We start from the raw sequence: 23,402 nt of genomic DNA, 5'->3' as shown, positions 1-23,402 counted from the left end.
AGGGCAGTTGGACATTGTTTAGTTCTCTAGCACAGAACTGAAGTGGCCTTGTGGCTGAGACAGACATGTAGAATGACCTGGTAAGTAGCTTGTGGATATTCGTGCAGGAAGGCAAGTCCTTTGGGGGCTCCCTCTGTTCACCTTAGTGTAGGGCTGGGCTTGCTGTTTGAATCTTGTGACACAATAGGCCACAATACAGTTATTCTTTTAAAAGTACTGGTGTTTAATTCAATTGTATTTCTGAGAAAGACTGATAGGTATTTCTGTTTCTATAATAGTAGTTTTAATTTTCATTTTAGTGAGGAAAATGCCTTAAATAGCTTAATTTGAGACACACAAAAATTAAGTGAGCAGGAACAGAGCTTGAAAGTGGAGAGCTGCTGTATTGGGTCTTTGTTCTTTGGAACATTGCCAGACTGCTTATGTGTGTGAGAGAGGATGTGTTAGGGTCCCATGATGCCTATTAAGGCTTTCTAAGTAACAACTGAGCTTCACTGGGCACTGAGTGCTTGAGGTAGATAAATGGCTGATGCTCAGATTCAAATGCTACTCCTGCCTGAAGGCCCTATTTTTTGAAATACTGGTAGCTTATAAATTCACTGAATGCAAGGGAACAAAAGTGACTGTTATTCACCAATTAAATTCTTTCCTCCCAGTGCAGGAATCAATCCTGTACTTTAGTCAGTGGGGGAGATAAAACTCTAGGACAGCAACAAGCTGTGGTGGCAGAAGGAAAGGCAATGAGTGTTTAGAGGCAAGAGCCATGCTTGGCTAAAACAGGGGAGGAAAATGGACTCAAATTGGCATTAGGTGTTCACTCAAGGGCATGTATCCTCTGTCCTTGGCATAAGCTGATAGAATCAAAATAGACCACATGGGGCAAAGGGCTGACTTGAAAAATCAGTTCAAGCAGCTTGGTTGCCTCCCAGAGATGTGGAGGAGCATTCTGCGGTCACATCCCAAGGGCGGACAGAAAGCAATACTCAGTTCTTACTTTGCTTGCAGTGACTATTAGAGAAAAGTCCAGGAGATGATTGTTGGAGTAATAAAACCAGCATATTGTGGGTGACTGGGGACCGGGTGACTGGGATTATTGTCTACTGAATGCAAAGTACATTAGAATGGATAACCCAAGGCAGTGACTGTAACTGAGATTGAACTGGAAAACTTACAAGGGTGGTAACTGATATTCATTGCCTATAGCACCAGAAGAGAACACATGTGTAAGTTAAATGAGCTAATGTAGGCCAGACCTTTGATCAGAGCATCTATATTTCAAAAATGGTGTTGATGGACAATTATGTCTTTCATGGATACTTATTAATAATTGGTGGTGGAATAGAATTCTTTTCTTGTTCATTAGTGAAAAAGCAACACAGGAGTGCTACAATAGTGAATTGGCTCTAGAATTTTTCCCGTGTTCAGCTCTCCTTTCCTAATGGATCCCTGCCTTATGGAAACATGGACTGTGATTTATCCCTGCTGTGGAACATGGTGGCTCCAGGTCCTTCATTGTAGCTGAGCAATCTCTGATGGTCTTGTCACACTCAATTTGCTTGCCATGGATTCGTGGGTCTTTCTGGGTCAGCAGTAGAAAAAAAGCAATCCCAGAAATTCCTCCTTTTAAAATAGTATTCTTAGGATAATCCAGTGTTTTCACTATTTTACATCAAAGGCCATTGCAAGAATAGCTCACAGGATTGTAGCCTTGAAGAAGCATGGGGCTGGAGCTTCAGAGGCCCCCAGCTTACCTTGTGTTCTTTTTTGTAGGGCTCTGAATAAGCCATACACAGGGAAGATCACAGTGGTAACTCCAGCTTAGTGATCACAATTTTCTACTTTGTATTTTAGAAAAGTTTTACTTCTCAAAGGGCCTAGATCAGTAAGCCCTTTAGATCAGACTTGGACTGAGTTTTCGAAACTTCATTTAACCACAGAAATTTAAAGCTACCTATGATCGTGGCATGCATTATCCCAAACTGAATTATTTTATGTGTTGTGCCTCTGTGCACAACTAAAATGCACACGTCCACAGACATTTATCCATATATATGTATATGTTTAAGAGGATGTTTCTTCATTGAAGGTAGTTTTGGTGACCACTTTTCAGGATATACAGGTGGCAAAGTCACAGTCATGCTTTATCCTCTGAAGTAGGGTGGGTAGCCCTATTGTGTCTAATTGCACTTTGGAGGAAATCACTTTATTACATAAGATATCAGGTTATGAGCAAGGACTTGAAGGAATAAGAGGCAGGAAATGGTGCATTGATGAAACAAAGGAGAGAAGAGGATGGTAAGGAAGTGTGTCTTACCTTGGGGGTAGTGCTTATGTGACCTGAGAGACGGCGTCATGGGTGGTGGGAATGGAATTCAGGAAACCCATCTCTTAAAAATTATATGTAGCCTTAAATGATCTATTTTGCTGTTAGTCATCTATCCTTAATATTGAAGGGGAGTAGAATTTGCTGTCCCAAACTATGTTTCTTAGGCATAAGGACTATCTTGAGCTGGTAATTTTTTTTTTTTAGACGAGCTGGTAATTTTTAAGAAACAGCAGATGCAAGAGAAGCTCTGAAAACTGAGTAGAAGTTACCCTTTTGTAGGAGAAATTTACATTATTAAGGAAAATCTCCATTAGTAAGGGTGTTCCTTTACAAACAGAAGAGGAGGATTAGTAAATCTCTCCCAAAGCTCCCACCAACATCCTCTTTTGTGTTTAGCTGGAGATGGTATTTAAAGCAGTGGCTTGGGCCATTTCAGGGAGTTACTTAGTCCTCCTGGGTCTCTCCCATGTGTACAGGAGGTATACATGTTATTAAACTTCTGTTTGTTTTTATCCTGTTTGTCTTTTATTACAGGGGAGTCTCAGCCAAGAACCTACAAGGGTAGAAGGGAAATTATTTCCTCCCCATTAGTATATTTTTTATTCATTGCATTGGAAATTGAAAGTCCATCACTTCTCCCTTTATTTATTTATTTTTTTTGGTGAGTCATCCCATTGTCTTGCTTTCCTTACTTAGCATGAAACAGAATAATAACCAAAATAACAGCATGAACAAAAATAATCACTCTTCTGTTTGCATTTTTTACTTCCTTCCATTTTGCTTGTTTGTTGCCTTTTTAAGTGTTCTTCTGAAAAAAGATTTCCACACAGGAGGCATAGAAATGTGAAACTGGCCACATCAGGAGTGACAGAGTTAAGCCTGTTTCTTATGCTTCTAAGCATAATGGCAAATGACTAACTTGTATTTTTTTATATATTTATATATTTTTTTTGGTGAGGAAGATGGGCCCTGAGCTAACATCTGTTGCCAATCTTCCTCTTTTTGCTGGAGGAAGATTGTCGCTGAGCTAACATCTGTGCCAATCTTCCTTTATTTTGTATGTGGGATGCTGTCACAGCATGGCTTGATGAGTGGTGTGTAGGTCCGTGCCCAGGATCTGAACCAGTGAACCCTGGGCCACTGAAATGGAGTGTAGGTAGGAGTTCAACCACTACACCACCAGACAGCTCTCAGTAGAATATTTTTAAACTTCTCCTTGTGCCATTCTCTGCTAGGCATCTGACCGTGCTTTTCTCAAGGCAGGATAGTTTTGAAAACCAGACATTTGCATAATGTCTTTCCTGTTGTTCCTTTGTTCTTTGAGTTGTACCAAACTAATTGCTTTAGAAAGTTATTTCCCAAATTCCTCCCACAGGTAACATTTAAGTAAATAAGGCTCTTCAAAATTAGAATGAGAGACTTGATCCTATTGGCATATATCCTATCCTGGAACATCAAAGAACAAGGCTAGAGACTCTGAAGAAATGTAACATCAAAAACTTCTCCTTACACTACCCCCTTTGTTAATGTGCATTCTGATTAGAAAGGAATTGAGAAGGAACCAGGAAAAAGGCAATATTGCTGCTAAGGAAGTCTTAGGGAAAGGTGTTGCTTCACAGATGAGTTTGGATTAGGACATTGATTCTTGAGGGACTACATCAGACTATCAATAAACTCTCTTAAGATCCTTCCATCCAAAGTCACTCTCCTATATTCTTTAATGGTGTATATACCAATAAACTGTTCCTTGAGAATGTGAAAGAAGTTGCTGGTATAACTTTTTTTTGAGATATTTTGTAATTTTTTTCACAATTCTGTTTTTTTTCTGTGGCTTTTGGTTTCTTCAGGTTTTCTACTTCTACTTGAACTAGATTTTGTAACTATCTTCCCAGAAAGGAGTACATCTCATTGATGCTTTCAAATTTATCACCACAGAATTGTACATACATAATTAAAAAATCTTCTCTGTTGTTACTTGCATAAGTCCTTTGACAATTAATCATTAATTTGGTAAATCATTTCAGGTGGATCCCCCTGGGCTCTGTTTTCACTCTGAAGATTTTGCTGAGATTTTTCCATTAATTTCTAATTACAACACTAGAATTAAGTTTCTTTTTATGAGCTTTCTTGTACTATATATGGCAGTTATAATTTTGACACCCTTATTATCTTACTTGGATTTCTGTGTCTGGGTGCTGTGTGGGCACAGTATCTTTTCCTCATTCAGAGTTCTAAATTTGCCCTTGGCAGTGAGCTGTCTCCATTTTATGATCTGCTGATCTATGAGCTATGTCTCTCCTTTGTCTGTTGTTGTAAACAAACCTGAGATGACTGGGAGTATTTCTCTAGTGAATCAGTAGTCTGCTTAACATTCTACAGTTTTGAGCATGACAATATAAGAGGCTCATAAATACCCTAGTTGTCTCACCTCATCACTGACTTTCAGGAAATCGTACTTTCATATCTTTACTTTGGAATGAAAACTTGGAGGTCTTCTGAGAAATCTGAAAACAATTTCATTGAAAGATAGGGGAATTCTTTGTATTAGCCAGTTATGGAGGTGAAATATTTTTTACTCTTTTGGCTATTGACCTTCATTGGATGTGAGATTTAATTCCCTCTATCTCCCCACTGCATATGGTAAATGATTAGGAATCAGTGATTCCCATCAATTGAGGAAAATGGCAGGACAAACATATCATCTAGAGGTGAGAGCATTTGTTTTTTAAGTGTAATGATTGATTTGCCATAAGCCACCTGTATTCCTCTGCCTGTTTTTCCTTATTACCGAAGTCATGGATCTGCCAAGGAGCCCATCTCTCTATGGACATGGCATAGAGTTTTTCTCTCTTCCAATTAGTGATTAAAAACCTACTGATTGCTTTCATTTGAATCATTCTCTGGTATAGAACCATAATCATATGATCTCTCTGTTTAAGACTGATCTACTCGAAAGTAACTCTAGCTGTTGTTGCATGTTTTATTTTATTTGTAGCCTTTCTCACTAGCTGAAATCACGTTTATTTATATTTAATTTATTTGTATTTATTCTACTGAAATAAAAGCTATATCAGACCAGAAACTTGTCTATCTTACTCTCTACCATGTCTCTGTTGCCTATACTAGTGCCAGGCATTCAAGAGTAAATCTTTCCAAATTTTCTGATATAGTTGCCCTTCTTTTTTTGGTGTGGATTAATATTTATATTTTAAATTGAACTGTCTCATTTATATGTATGTTAATGTTATAAGCTATCTCAAATCTTTTTAAAAAATATAGTAGAGTATAAATAAATAATACATAAGAGACAAACCAGCATAATGTATTTGCAGTTATGGTTTGAGTTTTCTTAAATTATGTTGTTATTTTAAAAAATGTTGAGAGAGAGAGGAAATAGATACTCTCTGCACTGTTGATGAGCCTGTGAATTGATATAACTTTTTGAAGGGCAATTTGGCAGTATCTAGCATAATATAAAAAGCATATACCTTTTGACATAGTGATATCAATGTTATCAATGTTTATCAATGTTACAAATTCTTATATAGTCAGGCCAGTGCACAAAGATTTTTGTAAATGAATATTTATTTCGATGGTTTTAGTAACAAGCAAGAACAAAAACTCCTCAAAATTTGGGGAAAAAATCTAATAACTAAGAATTATTGAAAGTGATTGTGAGGTATCATATGATATAACACTATGAACCTGTTAATAAGAAAAAGTTCTGTAAACTCTGACTTGAAAAAGTGCCCAAGACACATAAAACAAACAAATTGAAGAACAATACGGTAGTGTAATCTCACTTCTTAAAGGTTTCTATTTTCATATGTGCATAACAATAATTTTTAAAATACCAGTAACATTACCAAAGTACCTAGGTTTTGTATTCTAAGATTATTAAGTATCAGTTTGTCAGAACCAATTAAGAAGATATGAACAGTGTGATGACTTGACTTTGGGTGAGTATATCACAGAATTGTGGACATTTCCAGGTGAGGATCTGAGAAATCATCTAGTATAGTGAATAGGAGTGTTACTGAACCAAAGTGTGTTCCCTCCTGGCAAGTTAAATCAGACTCTCCATCAGAAGTAGTTGTCTCATAAAGTAAAGTATATTTGCAGCAAATAGGAGACCATTTGGAATCATTTCGAAAGTCGAGGCGCCCCCAAACAAGGGAAAGCAGGGACATTTATTTCGGATGGGGAATGAATATTCAAAAAGGGAGAGGTGAATATTCGCTTGCGCAGGCTCAGTTGGAAAACATGCTTCCACGTATACTGCAGGTTATGGTAATAAGGCCTAAGCGCCTCCTGGAGAAGAGATCTTAGCATTAAAAATAAAGGCAGAGACCATAGGTGTAGCTCTTGTGCTGAGGCTTGGTTTGGTTCAGGGTGGTTGGTGACTGCATCTCCTTAACATAACAAAAGAAAAAAAAAACAATTTGGAAAAACAATTAAATGCTTTCAAACCCACCCTTGAGTTCCTTGGGACAATTAGTCAGTGACAGAAGCATGACCTAAACAGGTGACAGCACTGCAGACCTTTGAGCTTGATTGCTATGTGATTTAGGATTGCTACTTAAATTCTCTGAGCTCCACTTTCCTACTGTATAAATTGAGATAATAGGAATGGTTGATGTGCATTGAGGGCTTGTTATGTGCTTGGATATTTTATCTTATTTAAACCCCACACCACCAAGTCCATAAGGAAAGTAATATTATTTCTATCTTACAGATGAAGAAACTGAGGCATAGACAAATTAAGTAACTTGTCCAAATGGTATAGTTAAGCAAGTCTTAGCCTTGGCATTCCAACCCCAGCAGACTGACTGCACCCTTGCCACTACACCAACACTCCGTATAGTTCCCCGTCCATGCTAAGAGCTATTTTGTTACAAAAATGGATACTGTGTATAACCATCATAGCAGAATGCCTGACATGTGGTAAGCTCCCATTAAATGTAATTATTTTTTTATTCCATGGATAATTGTACTATGTTCTGAGGGGGGCCAGAGAGCAGAGGACTGAACAGCCAAACCTTTGTTTAATATATTGGAATTTGACCTCAGATTTAATTAAATGTATGGCTGCAAAAGTAAAATTGTACAAAGCAGTGATTTATATGTTAAACTGAAAAAAAATTGACACCCAGGCAGGTTAAGTTTTCTCCCCATGATCAACCAGCTAGTTAAAGGCAGAATTTTTCCTTCATTTTCCTTTCCTTCCTTCCTTCCTCCTTCCCTCCCTGCTTCTTTCCTTACTTCCTTATTTCCTTCTTCCTTATCTTTTTCCCTCCACCTCCCGTCTTCCTTTCTTTCTTTTAGTATGTAGGGAATGTTGACTTGGCATGTACTTGCAATAGGAGTATATACTACCTTTAAAATTAAAATCTAAACACCTAAATTCATGAACTCTTATTGAAGCTGCTGTAAGTTTGGTGAACCAATAAAAATAGCAACATGATTTGGAGTGTGGTCATAGACAGCTGAAGGGAGGAATCTGAGGGTGGAGAAGAAGTCACTATATAGCTGCCAACTAGATGACTGGACACCTGCAATATGTGTGGGTGCCAAATAAACTCAGATAGAATCTTGGTACTCAGGAGTGGAAGATAAAACAAATCAATTAAAATGTGCAATTTAGAGAACATTATATATTGATGGTAAACTTAGAGTTGATGGTAGCAAGTGAGATGGCAATGTGCCACAGTTATCATATCTGACATTAGAGGGAGGTTAGCAGAGCTGTCTGCACAAATTTAAAGATGGAAGGTCATGGCACATGGGGATGTGATCTGACAGCAGTCCTGTACTAATATAGGCTATTATATAAAAAAGCAACTCTGAAAACTCATAATAGTTCTTAAACTTTGCCCAATAGCAGAGATAAATGACTTCATAGTACTCAGGAATCCAGTCCCGGCATGCTTCAAAAATGCTTTAAGAATTCTCCAGCATGAGGGACAGTGGTAAGCCCAGAATGTGGGGTGGGCAGTGAAGTGACTATCCTACAAGTAGTGTTGGGTGGGAGCAATTCAACTGTATTTCCTAATTCTTATGAACCAGATGGATAATTGGGCACAGAGCTCACGTGATGGTATCATAGGCTTAAATGATGCTTTTACTTATGAATCTTCAAAACCTTGATGTTTTACTTTGCCTGCAGTTTTCCCTGGGGTAAGCCTTGGCATAGGATCATTTGATATTTTTGTAATGTTAGTACTACTTCTGCTAGGTATGTATATTTAGCAACATTGTTAACTTTTACATTATGTATTTTCTCTACATCTTTGTAGGATACATTCTGAGTTTTTAAGGTGTACTTTTGGTTGGCATTAAATTGTTGTCAAAAGCATTATCAAACTTCCATCCCAATTCTTATTAAAAATATACAAGGTAGTAACAATTCAGTTTGCTTTTCTAACGGAAAAAAAAAATTTTAAATGCCTAATTTGTAATTGAATAATCTCCAAATTGATGAGATCAGGAGGGAGAACATATTATTGCTTATTTAGTGCAGTTGAGAACACTGATGAACTTAGTCTGTGAGCTGTTACTCAGGTATTGAAAGTAAACCTTTCCAAACACCAAGATAAAATTTGCATTAGAAGTCTGTTTTATTGCAAACTAAATTTCTATGCAACTTTTCTTTTATTTCAAAATGGCATAGTAATTAGCTCAGCTGATGATGTAAAGTCTTGCCACACATTTTTCTTAAGTGAATTAATTTTTGAGTTCTGTAAGAATACACGAATGCTTGTAACATTTTTTTCAGCACTTCAGAATTGAAATAACACCAAAATAATTTTTTAAATGTTACAAAATAAAATCCAGTCTAGCCATAAGTGTGTCATGATAGAAATTTTACAGTTTCACTCTGTTGTACATGAGGATTTCTAATAAAGAGCGTGACAAAGTGTCTGTTACCCAGGTGGGACTGAGTATTGTTTCTGAACAAAACGTCTCTCCTCTGGGGTCTCAAAGTCTAAAGATATAAGGGTCTAAAGGTATCATTTCACCTGATGAAAAGTAAAAATAAAGTAATTGAAGCTAAAAGCTAGGCAAATGAAGCAGGATGGCTTTTGTTTAAAATAAAACTAATATGTGAAACAAGTAGCAAACATAAAGATGGACGGACCCGAGAATAGAATCCTCTCTCAAATTAAACCCGTTTACCTAAATTTGAGTATCAACCATGTTGACATCATGGAGAAGTGTCAAGAGAGCTGACATTCTTAGAAGACATAACATCACCTGTAACCTTTAGAGAAAGCCGCTTTCTGAAAGCCCTAAAGGCAGAGTGGTCCGACTGGCATTTGTATAGTGTGGTGGGAGATGTTAAAATAGCAACACACGGAACCCTTTCTAGCAATTTTTATGCCATGGACAGTGAGGCTTTTGGAAAGAAATCTATACGTAGTGATTTGTCACCACTCATGTAAAGTGGAATAACTTCAGCTGGTTTTTTTTTTTTTTTTATTTTTCCAGATCAGAAAGTGCTATACCCAAAGTGAATAATAAATCAAATTTGAATCTTTTCGTCTTGATATACACATCTCTGAGGATATTATTTTTAAAGCTAACATTTATTTCTTCGTTCTCCACCGAACTGAAGTCCAATTTTATAACTTTGCAAATTTTTTCAATCACTTCCTTTGGTGTAACAATTACAAGTGCAACATATTTGTAATAAAACTGTCAACCATGGTTCAATTCAAAATGTATCATGGGGAAGTCAGACTTCTGAAGTGGGAAAAGTCTGGTACTTTTCTTTGAGAAGCAGTGAAGGTAAACTCACAGGACACTTAAAAATCAAATAGCAGTTTCCCAATCTCAAGGAAGTTTGAAATCAACTTTTCATAATTACAAACCAAATTTTAAAGGTACTTCTAAACTATTGTTTCCACCTTTTAGAGCCAATATTGGTGTACAGCTTCTTTTCTTCAGCTGAAACAAAATTAAGTTACTGCATATTTGGGAAATAGAAGAATATCAACTAATATTTAACCCTAAATCAGCTACATTTTTACCGTGAATGGGCCTTTTGTGATCATTGTGACTCTAATGGTTTTTGTGTGTGTTTGTGAAGTGTGTAAGTGACGTTAGCTATCTTGCCACCATCCAAAGAATCTCGGGAAGATTTGTAAGTCCTCTACCCTATGTATACTTGATAATTCTGACTATACTCTACAATTATTTACTGAGACTATCCTCTTGAGTTTATACATCAGAGATTTAACCTCATTGCCCAAGTTTCCACATTTGTTTACATGATTTAAGATTTCAATTATTCATAATTGAGTGTGTAATGATTCGTTGTGTTCATCTTGTTTAATACTTTCATCCCAACAATAGTTTATAATTTAGATTGAGTAGATATTATCTCTGAGGTTTTGGTTTTCTCACAGTCAACATTTTGTGTTATAAGAGGAAAGCAGTCTGAAATTACTGACAACGTTTCTTTACTTAAACTAGCAAAATATTTTATTTGGATACTGATAAGGTTCAATAAATATGAAGAATTTTGGATATAGCAATTCAAGAATACATTTCTGGCTAGGGTTGAAACCATAGTTTACTTAATATACATAGATATGAGTTTAGTGTTTGAATGCTATCTCATAAAATAAGCTTCTGTTTGTAATTTTCATATTTACATCTTCTCCTCCTAAATTACATTTTAATTCCTAAAGGGCAGAGATCTTATTTCATGCATGTTTGAATCCTTCTTAAAACAGGGTTTTTTTTAATGTAGTAGGCATTCAATTGCTAAAGTAAAACTCCACTTTTCTAATAACTCTGAAGATTTACTAAATCATGATACGAGTGTTTCGGTAGGGTATTGGGAGTTGCTGAGTTGAAATGTCAGGATATTATAAGATTAATTGTAATGACCTCATGCCTTCTAAAGCAGCCCGGCAGTAGGCATGCCAGGGAGTAGAAACCCTATGTAGAAATTTCCCTGGGTGAACAGGACGTCCATGGAGAATAAGTTTAATTACTGATTCTTCCTTGCCTCTTCTATCAGTCTAAACCTCTGAGTTATATATAATTTATTATGCAGATATATCATCTGGGAAGCTTTCCAGATTCATCTTTAAGATTCAAACTTTCTAATCTGTGGTTCTTTAGGTCATCCTCTTACATTAGAAATAAGACCAGTAGCAGTAGATTAATACCAAAAGATAGAATGAAAATTCTCTTATATTGAAATCCTTTAAGAATCATATTGGAAATTTGTTGTGAGTGGAGAGTATAAAAATGTTGTGTTTTCTATTTCTGGCTAAAGTTTTAGTAAAGTAAATTTATTTACTGCTGTTAAGTCTATAATTTAATTTTGATAGAGGATTCTATTTACTGATAACAGCATAATGTTTTGAAAACATTTACTAAATCAAGTTAAGTATTTACACAAGTGACGTGTTCAACATCAAAAATAAAAATGACATACTAGGGCATTCTTTATCCTCAAGTTGGAATAATGTAGAATGTCATCTCATTCTTAGATAATGGTGACACAAATCTGATCCTTTTAGTTTTCTTGGCAGAAGAAAAAAATGTATGCTGGAATTTACACATTAGTGAAGTCACATTTCTGAGATAAGATTGTACAACAAAGAACAGCCTTTACTTAAGATATTTTAGACAGTGCCTTTTTCCTACAGGTTAGACACACACACACACACACCGCCTTAGAAAATACATGCTGATCCTATGGCAAACGTTTAATTCACCAAGTGACTTGCTTTGTGAAGTTAATTGTGACCAATCTGTGTGAAAGAGAGAAAGTTATTTTTCATAACTGACTTTGAGACAGCTATATCAACTCTTTCTTTTTTGGCATTGAAATAAGACATAAAATTCAGTGAGAGCCAACTGGTCTGCTCTGCTTTGATGTTTCCTACTCTAGATCTCAGTCTTTTGAACCCTAAACTTTTGACCTGACCACTAGTTCTGATATATATGGGACATATTTCATGCATTCTTGGTTGCATTTCAATAATCCTAACTATTACAAACCATGCAGCTTTCCTTCAATAGAAGGGGACTTTTAACCAAAAGCAAATTGTTTGGTCAACAAAATACTTTGTTAGAAAATAAATATTCCTAGTTCCAAAGTTTTTTCAGAAATTTTTTTTACTCTTTCGAATTTCATATTCCTCTTTTATTCATTTATTGTTACCTTGTAGTCTTTTCAATACTAAGATGTTGTAGTACTGAAATGTAACGTACACTACAAATGGCCTAGTTGGAAAAATCTATTAGAAAAACAGTAAATACATATATGGCATATTTAGAAAAAGATCCTGAAGAATGTGACTTGTGTATGTATATACAAGGTGGTAACATAAATTGACTCTGGATAAGTTAGAGGAATTATGGGGTTTAGTTATAGACTTTTGCTTATCTGGATTTCTTGATTTCTCTTGAATGAGCCTGCATTGCTTTTGTAAAGTGAAATCTCCTTCCATTTCTTATGCCTCAGGAGAAAGAAGGTCTAATCCTTGACTTTGCAGGACACCTAAAATGAGAAATGAAAGTCAGAACTGAGTCTGAGAAGGAGATGGAAAATGCCACAGGAAAAATGCCAGTGGGCAAGTTACACAAATGTGAGCACATATGAGCACACTGTGTGTGTGTGTGAAAATTCTGTACACACACACAATTTTCTTTTCTCAGATATTATTCTGGTCACATATTAAACAAAACAGTGCTTGGAGAAAAAGATTCAGCTAATAATACTCAAATGCTCTATAAATATTCACAATTGTCTGCAAGCTGGATGCTGATCCATCCTGCCTAGTAGTTTATTCCCCCTGTGACTCTTTTTCAGTGCAAAGAAAAAGATACTTGACTGAGCAGACAGGATCAGCATGATGCAAGTACTGGTAGGAGTTGCATAAAGGAATATCGCTTTGAGAACAAAGTCAAACCTCATTTCAATTTCAAAATATTTTTAAACATTCTGTAATTTTGGTCAGTATGTGGTTTCATATTTGCAGTTATAAAGTGTTATATTTTTGCATAAATTGCAGACTCAACACTTAGTGAGCTTTTGGCTGGCGTAAAAACATCGACGACATTTTAGAAAGCTTGTGTGTGTGTATAAAGGACAGTCACATATAAGGGATGAGTTCCTGAAGACCTAGCATAATTCAAAATTATCGTAATTCAAGAAAATTTTCCTGAAGATGAATGTAAACAGTGGATGCCTTCTTCAAATGCATAAATCTTCAAATTTCTAGCGTATTTTAAAAATTCTTTTTTTCTCAGCATTTTCTGTAAATTATTCACAGTGATCTCTCCAATGATGACATTATGGAGAATCACAGTGGTTCAGTCATAGTTTGTATCATTTCAAAGTCCATTCAGAAGACAGAATCTGCAGAGTGATTTGAACAAGGAAAGTTATAATAAAGAATTATTAACTATAACTATTGAGCAGGCAATGAAACATATATTTGGAGCCAATGGGCAATAAGTTGATAACAAGCGCAGCCTATAACAAGGGATTGTAGTTGCTAGGGGTTGCGGGTAATAAGAAAATTCTAAAGAATATAGTATTAGTAGCTATAAAGAGCAGCCCCTACCTCTAGGAATGAGAGCATCCAAGGAAGAGTTGCCTCTCCAAGACTGAGATGCAGACCTTGATGGAGATGGCATGGCTATGGCTCACTGGATGGGAGAGAAATCTTTGTATTGCTGTACTGGTAGAACTTGCTAGAAATATGCTCTCTACAACGTGCCAGAAATCCACCTCTGAGGGTGCTGGGGAAAGGTCTTTACCATGAGGTGTCTCTCTAGAAGGCCTTCAACTACAAAACTGCCTGAAGTGGATGACTGGGGAAGCTGCTGGCCTCTGGGTGCTGCTACTACCACACACATACATGACAGGAGCCAGGTGCCATGGAGGCTACTGTGCTGCTGGTGTAGCTGTGGTACTGGAGAAACTGCCTGTGCAGCAGGAACCTGTCCAGGAGCACACCAGAACTAGTAAGGAAAGCACTTTTCTCGTGCAATGTCCTTCTAGTACCCTCTTGACAAAGCTTAATATCATGCCACCTAGCAAAGAAAAAAACACTTAAAGCGTCCTTCTCTTTTTTCATTGAGCAAGTAGTGAAGGATGTATTTGGAGCCAATGGGCAATAAATTGATAACAAGCACAGCCTTTATCTTAATATTTTATTGCCTCTAAATTTTACTATCATATTATTGATTTCCTGATTTTTCCCCCCAGCAGTCTGTGCCATTATGGGCACTTAATCATTTGAAAAATAAAGACTATAAAAAGATTTTAAATTACACTGATGGTGAACATTAAAATAATGGCATGCTATGCACTCAAAATAACTTACGAAAGTGTTTAAGCACATAAAAATGTGTTGCTCTCATAATAGGAATATATACCAATTTAAATGAATTTATTTGAATTTATAACTCAGCTCACCATCATCTTAGAAATGAAGCAATTCTTGATGTGTTTAATTTTTTGATGTTCATATTTTATATTTTGCATAAAATGAGATTCATAAATATATTTTTATCATGTTATTTCAAATTTCTTAAGTCAAATTTATAGAAACTGATCTTGCTAAGTATATCCCCCACTGCATGGTTAAACCATTATCTTTCTCTTTGCTATTGGGAGAACAGACAGAAGAGTATAGCGTGATCACCCTAAACCTATCACCACTATAAAGGAAAAAATTTGTTCAATTTTCCCAGTGATGATTTAGTGATTTTCCAACACCTTAAAATTGTCATTCAACTTGTGCTTGACTCATTCTCACTTGCTTAGTTAAAATTATATTTGGGGGGACTTTCCTCAGCTTCTTAAGCCATTTTACTTTTCAGAGTTTCACATTAATTTTAGAGAATAGTAGTTTGGTGTTCTGGGCCTAGAGCCAGCACTGTATATCCAAACCTCTAATCTGAATTAGTCACTCTGTGAAATTATGCATGTCATTTAACCCTTCTCTTTAGTTTCTCAACCTCTGAAGAGGAGGCACTGTTTTCCCTGATGGTGCTGAAACTGATATTATTATATTTTAAAACGTCTTCAAATCTATAAAAAATAGGCTTAGGTCTGTTTTATAAGCATTTTTCTTCAAGCTGAGTTTTTTCTTTCTGTAAAACCAGTGCTAATACTACAAGGAGAAAATCATTTTCCAAGATGGGTACTCGGTTGACATTCCTGGCTTATGAAAGACAATGATTTCATGTAAGCGAGTGCCAGGTATGCCTTTGGGCTTTATATTAATTTGTGAAACATTCCTTTCATTATGTTTCCTGTTCAAAAATTATGCACATTTGAATCAAAGCCCAATGACAGTGTCTAGTCACTGAAAAATATTTATTTCTCCTTGGAAATCTTACCTGCTTAATTACCCAATCTTTTGGGAACACAGCCAAAGCCTAGAGTGAGTCTTTTGTTGTAGGAAGAAAAGAGAAAAATAATTTGGTGCTAAGGGGAAACATCTCTCTTACAGCTCTTACGGACCATCTTGTCACGTTTGGAGTTGCTCTGCTAGGCTGCCGTTGTCATCTGGTTTCGTGTCATTAGAGTTCACATGATATGATTACCCTAAGGTAAAGAACTCTTTTCCTTTACCACCCTTCTTTTTTCTTCTGCTCTCTCATATTTGTGTCCAGCTTGCTCTGGCTTGTTCATATTCTGGGAGTAATGGGGTGAAGTTAATATAAGACAGTTAACTCTCAATTACTCAGAGGCTAATTATCCAGTCTATTGATTGCACAGTCCAGCCTCTGCTTTTCCTGCCTTTTAAAGGGTGGTTGACTGCCCATTAGCACTTAAACCAGACAAGAGTAGGAGGTGGAGAAGGAAAGTGATCAAATTCAAATCTATCTATTTTGCAGCTTATTAGCGCTAGTTCGGAGCTTAGGTGAATGGCAAAAATGTGGTTATATATACCTGTATATTTAATTTAGTCTTGCTTTTCCTTGTCATCTCTTACCATGGATAATTGAGTTGGCTTCATTACCTTATGTTCATATAGTTAATTCTCAGAAGTTGGGTTTTTTATTCTCTTGGAGCAGTGGCTTAATTGGTACTTAAGGTATATGAGGGAGTTATGGATAAGCTAGATAAACTTCATTTGTCAAATATGGACACCAAGACACAGAGTGTTCAAACTGAAGAAGGGCACTTCAAGCTGAGGATGGGCCACAGTGATTTTTTTCACTTTTTTGTCTGAGTTCACAAATGTACAGATATGATAGAACCATCTAATGGTAATTCGTCTTAGCCAATGGTTCCCTATAGTGATCTGTGAATCTGGTATAATACAGCCATGAGGAGTTAGGGTTTCAGGTTTGGCTTGTGGTTTCTTTCTCAGTTGTGCTACTTCTGGCTGATTGAGCTTGATATACAAATATATTTCACTTAGCAGAATGTATGTAATGTAGTAAGCATTCAATAATGGGTCATTGTAATTCAAATTGTAGTGATAATAGTTGTAGTGGTAATAGTACAACTAATAATAAAGTCTCTGAGTTATTTTTAATATTTCAAGAAGAATAAATGAAACCATACATTTACCTGTGGCAAGACCATGTAGGTTATTAATTAATGCAGCCTTATGTAGTAATTTAATCTCAAATTATGGTTTTATGAAAGGTTATCCTTAGTGCAAGTCCCTTATTTTATGACTACAAAAACACAGGCCCAAAGAGTACAACTGTTTTCCCAAGTTCACCCAACACGTTAAGGGCAGAAATGCCAGTGGAATAAAGATGTAGGACTGGTGGCTTTTAACTCGCCCTTTTCCTCCCAATTGTTCTGATGTTAGATCACCAATGATTTGATTCCTAGAATCAATAAGTGACCTCCATTTACCTTTTACTCACTGTCCTGCTCAGTCCTCATTGCCTGTGTTCTTAATTTCCTGACTAGAAATGGGACAAAAGAATAACTTTTATGAACAAAGAAACCTGGGAGAAATTATGACAGCAGCAAATCCTTAGGGTAGTAGTAAAGCAAAATGCAATGGAATAACAGTGAAAGTGTGTCACTTCTAAGGCAAGGCTTTTAGACAATAGATATGCCCTTTCCATATCTTTCTTTTTCTACGAACTGGGTACAGAGGACTATGAAGTCCTAGAAGTATTATAAGATGGGTGGATCCTGGGCCCCTGAATCATTACACAGAAGGAAGCAACTCTCTAGACAAGAATGTCTGCATTCAACTACAAAGTTCCATCATAAAAGCTAATGGCATTTTGGGGGTATGCTAGTACTGCTACAAATAATATCTGCACTATTTTTTCACAATAAATGTGATAAAGTGACAATCTCTGAACCATAATACCTATGTACATAAGTTTTATATTTTGTTATAAAAAGAAAACTTAGTTTGGCATAAATACTTATTGTTTATTTTATTGACGAGGTTTCTAGTAGTTATTTGATAAGGCATATGTATTAATGGTTTCAGTAATGCTGAAATACAAATTTACATTCTTCCCAAATAATCTTCGGTAATGGAAAACAAAACAAATTATATTTCAAATTATTGGACTAAGAACAATAATGAGCAGAGCATGCAGAAGAGCACATACTAAGTGTGCAAGAATGCTTGAAGTCAAACAAAGCAACAGTAATCTAGCACACTTTTTAATAAGTATAGTACTTTTTATTCTACAAAGCAAAAAGCCGTCAATGCTATGAAATTATGTGAATTCTATAACTAGTATTTCTTTTTCATAGTGAAATCAAATTTGAAGTTTCTTCTTTTCTCTGTCATTTCACCAGGGTCTCAAAACCATGTTAATGTTTACAGTTCCTCCTAGAACCACCCACTGTTTAATCATCATATATTCACACACAGAGATGTGAGCACATTTTAAAAGAAAAACTCCTACGATACCCCAGATCCCATAACCCAGATCCCCATGCATTCGTCTTCAATGCTTTAGCTAAAACCTAATACCAGAGCTTTCTTCATGCCCCTGTCTTCCTGCCAGTCTCATTTCCTCCCTATCATGCTACTTTTTAACTCAGAGATTCTTTAAGATCCTTTAAGAGATTCTTTAATAAACAGTGGCTCCTTTCCCAGAATTATCTCTGTTAGAGGACTGAGATCTTAAAGAAGCAGAGCCTCTGGGTCAAGAACCTATGGGTGCTCCTACTCGAGTAAAAGTTAAATCATCAGGCTAGATTGGGGTTGATAAACCAGTTGTTAGCAGGGCAGCTTCCAGATTCCATGGCTATAAATGTGAACAATTGTGCCAGCCACTCTACCCAGTATAATCTGAGATGAGATTCCACTTTCTCTCAGACTCAGTTGCTGCATGCCTCTCACAGTGCAGGCATATCACAACACTGAGAAGGATCAAAGCAAATATTTTTCATATAAAATACCTCTCACATTTCATCTAGTACTCAACTATAAGACAGTAATGTGCTTTAAGACTGGAGGGAAAAAAGCAACCTTGGGTCAATGTTGAACTTACTGAAAAGATATCATTGAGCAAAATTGTTGATGGTCGATTCTACATGATTTTTACTATGTAAACAGATTTCAGAATCTAAGTTCTGAGTAAGATGTGAGAATTATGGTCCAATAGGATTGGAAGAAACAGATGATGCCTGCATGTTGCTTCCTGAGGCACAGAGCCCTTAGCGGGGCATGTTTTTCCCCTTTCTTCCTGTCTCCCTCCCTCCCCGCTTCCCTCACTCACTCTATTCCTTCCTTCCTTTTCTTTTTCAATGAGAGCAGCTGCATCAGGTTTGTGGAAACATGAGAATAAGTGTGTGGGCCTTCCCCTTGTTGGTTACTTCTATACACATTTTCCTTCCATTCCTCTGATACGACTGAATCAAGCTTGCCTTCTGAACTTATTCTGAGAAGTGGCTGGTACAGATGTTTGGGAAAGCAAAAAGACCTGCCTGACCTTCTTTCAAGAATCTATCTTATTGCCACTCTCAGCTTTACCCTTTGTGCTTGAATGATATCTTTTACCTTTCCCCCTCTCTAACAGGGGCTGGTTTTTATATCTCACAAATGGAAATTTGGATTAAAATGCAGATATCTCGGGGAAAGTCAGCTATTTAACTGAGAATCATTTGTGCTGGGAGTTGAAAATTGCTGTAAGCCTTTGACCTGAAACAGAGGAGAGAGAGTTTGAGGTAGTGTGTATGTGTGTGTGTGTGTGTGTGTGTGTGTGTGTGTGGCGAGGGGGAGAGTGGGTGGGATGGGTTCTTGGAGGTTAGGGAGAATTCACAACTCAGGAGGAATAGAGACCACAGAAAGAAGCTGGGCTTAGATTTCCTACTTCATCTTTTTGCCCAAGGCCAGCTCTGTTCCTATTCAACTAATGTGGATGCAAATAAAAGAGAGAGGCATTGAAAATATGCTACTGGCACAAGCTACTTTTCCATATTCTTTTGTAATGTGGATCTCTATCAAGTTTCAGGTCTAATGAGAAATTGCCTCTTTGCAACTATGGAATTTGTACCAATGTTTTGGAATAATCTTGCTGAGAATACAGAAAGAATACAAGCAATAGGACAGACTGTTGCAAATCAACTCATCTGAGTTTTTGTTGTGGGCAGGAGAGGCAATCATACTCCATTCCTGCTGACAGAACTCTGGCTCAGAAATAATTATTGGCAACATCCCTTTTCTATACCAAATACAATGAATAATTTTTTTTTTCAGTATAAATGCCATAATAAACTTCCTCTGTGAGGAATGAACAGAGATGAATGAAGCTTGGCGTTCCCTGGTTTATACTCGGAGAATAGCTATTCATTGTGTTTTATTCTCATGCTACAAAGTAAAATATGCAAGTTTATCTTTTAAAATCACTCAGGAAATGACAGTGAGTTGCAAAAGAGACACAAGAATATGGAAGGGAGAAAATAGAGGACACACTCATTAATAGAAATGTCTTGTCTCCCCCACAGGAAATGAAGCTAAAATATATTAAATTTCTCCTGAACATCAATCTGTATTATTGATCAATAATTCAATGTCTCGTCTGTTCATGTTTTTAATCCTCAATGCAAATTCTGGTGGTTTTGATATCCAGTTTGAATCTGTTATCATTGGGCTAATGCAGTGGAAGACATTGTTGCGCCCTGCCCAAGGCTCTAACAAGACTCTATTCCCTGGTTTTCCATTAAAGGACTAAAAACCATGAGCGTCTTTTTTTTGTTTTGTTTTATAGAAGAATCTGTAATGGGAAAAATGACTATTCTGGAAGAAACAGTTAATATATTCAATGCTTTATTCAATTAGACCTACTGTTTCCTGATGGCCACCAACGGTGTTCAGCAACAATCTCTAAAATTAACATCTAAGGCACAAAAGTCCCCCAATGAATAATTTCCATAACAAAAACAAAAAAAAAATTAGCGAAGAAGCAAAATGTGAACTGAGGAAATTCTTAAGTTTTGAGACTAATGTGTCAGGAGGTGTTTCCAGTTTCAATCTTACTGGATTAGAAAAGTACAAAGTTGCACAGGTGGTACACTATCCAAACTGAACTTTAGACCCTACTTATTTCTTTCTCTAAAATGCGGTACAAAGTGGACTCATCTTTATTACAGTCTTTAAATAATTATTAAGCTTAATTGTCCCAGTTCATAGAAATTTTAAAATTAGCAAGTGGTGCTTATCTCTCTGCAGTGCTTAGTGTTAATAAAACATCCCGCTCCATAAACACATTTCACATCATATTTGTCCATGATTATTTCATTGTTTTTCCAAGTACAGATGCCAAGAGACAAAGTGTTGCCGAATTCCTGTAATTACCAGCATTTCCCTCGATTTGGGTCCATGAAGTATGTAGTCAATCTCTATTGTCTTCTGCCTTCATTTTGAATCTGTCCCCAGTGCAGGAATGTCAAAAACACCATTTAGCTACACAGCCTGCTCAATTTAAAAAAAGGAAAATCACATTCAAGCTACTAATTAAGAGAAGAAGAGAAGTGAGCTGTGAATAAAAAGAACTGCCTTCTGAAAGGCTTTAAAGAGAAACTTGCAACTGTGCTGCATTCAGAAAAGGAATGATTTTTAGTTAGCGAAGCTAAATTCTAATGCAGCAGTTAGAGGCAGGAGTTCACTAAATCCTAAATATTTTAAAAGCAGTTGAGTGAATGAGAATTCAGGGAATGTCCATTTCTTTTCTACCTGTAAAGTGGAGCTTAATTAATTGATTTTTTCCCCCAATTATCAGACACTTCTTTTTCTGGAAGCTGCTTCCATCCCTTTAAGATCATTTTGACAATTTTGTTAAATGTGCATTCCTTTGAAAAAAATACACTGATGTCCTATTAGGCACAGATATTTGGCAAAACTGTCAATGGAGTTGTCTCCTCAATAGAATAATTCTTCCAAATGATTTATTTCAACAGCTGTTCAGAAATATTTAGAATAAACTGTTTTTGGACCACCATAGACATAAGGGTAAATGATTTAGACAGGCGGGTAAATAGCAAACGGTAAAAAAATTCTTCCATTTAATGTCGTAATCTAGAACTGCTCCTATAAGAAGGAGGTTAAATGACAGTTGTAGATATAGAAGTAGAATCTAAGTAGGCTCTATGACCGGATCTATTTTGAGCATAGGGAATGTGTCATATGTTACTCTCTCAAAATTAATTCTTCATTACTTTAATGCTCTATATATTGATTGATCAAACATATGAAAAGATCAATGTATTCAGCCATACTGTACTGATTTTCATCTGTCTGGGAAAACTGTGCAGGAGGAATACAGTTCCATTAAACTATTTGGACGTCGTGTGCTTCTTTATGTTCCCCGAGATGCTTTGAACATGGTAGTCTAGACAATTGTCCTTGTTTCCACTGTTATTATTCCAGAAATGAGAAACCCATTAAAGTTAGTCCATATTTCACCATGTGTAGGATCACTTTTTCTACCTTAGGACCTAGGTCTGGGGGCACTTACATAGGTAGGCCACTAGATGCTGCTAGTATTCTTTCCATTGCTCAGTATTCTGCAAAGATGGCTTTCCCTTCCAGGATGAGAGTCATCAGACATTGAAGTCTGTCTTCTCAAATTGGAACCATTTGGCTTCCACCTCTAGGAATGACTTGGTTCTTATCTTCAAACTAGTCCTTACCTCGCACAAGAGAAATTTAAGGAGGTCCAATTTTTGAGGTTTATCATCAAATGTCCTTGCAGAGTATTATCCCAAGACCTAGTCCTTACCCGATTTCTGTGTTTTTCTCTATACCTACATTTCAGCCTTGGACCTCACGCAGTGTCCCTGAACAAGTGGATTCTTGACAGTCTCCATTCGCCCTTCTACCTTCACCCCCAGAATACTGAGTTTTACTTCTCAACTTGATTTTGACAGCTGGGTCTTTGCCACCTTCTAAGAAAATTGCCTTGCCATCTGAATCTTCTGGTTGTTAAAATACATGTTATATGCATAAATTCAAAGTTAGTTCAGATGCAAGGGTAATATAGCTTCATTGTGGTGACCAAACGATTATAAAGTTTCATCTGGTAATGTGGCTAGATGACAGAGTGTTTCTTTCTTTTCTGTATCCACTTCTTCTCGCCATCTCTCTCTACCCACCTACTTAATAGAGTAAAATAGATGAAGATAATGTTCTTCGATATAGGGGATTGTTCTTTGCCCGAGGTTGGAAGGCATGGAAGTAGCCCCCTTTGCTATCATAACATCAAAATTTTGGATCTTATTTGAGTGAGTCATGTTGCCTAAAAATTAAAACTTTAATGTGTTGCTTATAAAGAAATATTATTTTCTAAAATAGTAACATTATTTGAGATTACTTTAGTAAATCATAAATTTATGTTTTTGAAACTTCAAAATGAAATTTAAATAAAGACAACTTCAAAACTTTAATTATCCATGCTGTTGTATGATATTTCTGTTATAAAAATATCTAGAACTTTTAACTATGTACCAGTACTCTACCAAAGCCTTTATAAGCAGTATCTCTTTTAAGCCACATAAACTTATTAGTAGGTACAAGTATTCACTCTACTTTTCAGATGAGAAAACTATAGCACAGAGAGGTTGTATACCTTTCCCACTGTCTCACAGTTGATGAGT

The sequence above is a fragment of the Equus quagga genome, chromosome 7 (genome assembly GCF_021613505.1).
Source record: "Equus quagga isolate Etosha38 chromosome 7, UCLA_HA_Equagga_1.0, whole genome shotgun sequence".
Lineage (NCBI taxonomy): Eukaryota > Metazoa > Chordata > Mammalia > Perissodactyla > Equidae > Equus > Equus quagga.
Note: the sequence above shows the minus strand (reverse complement) of the source record.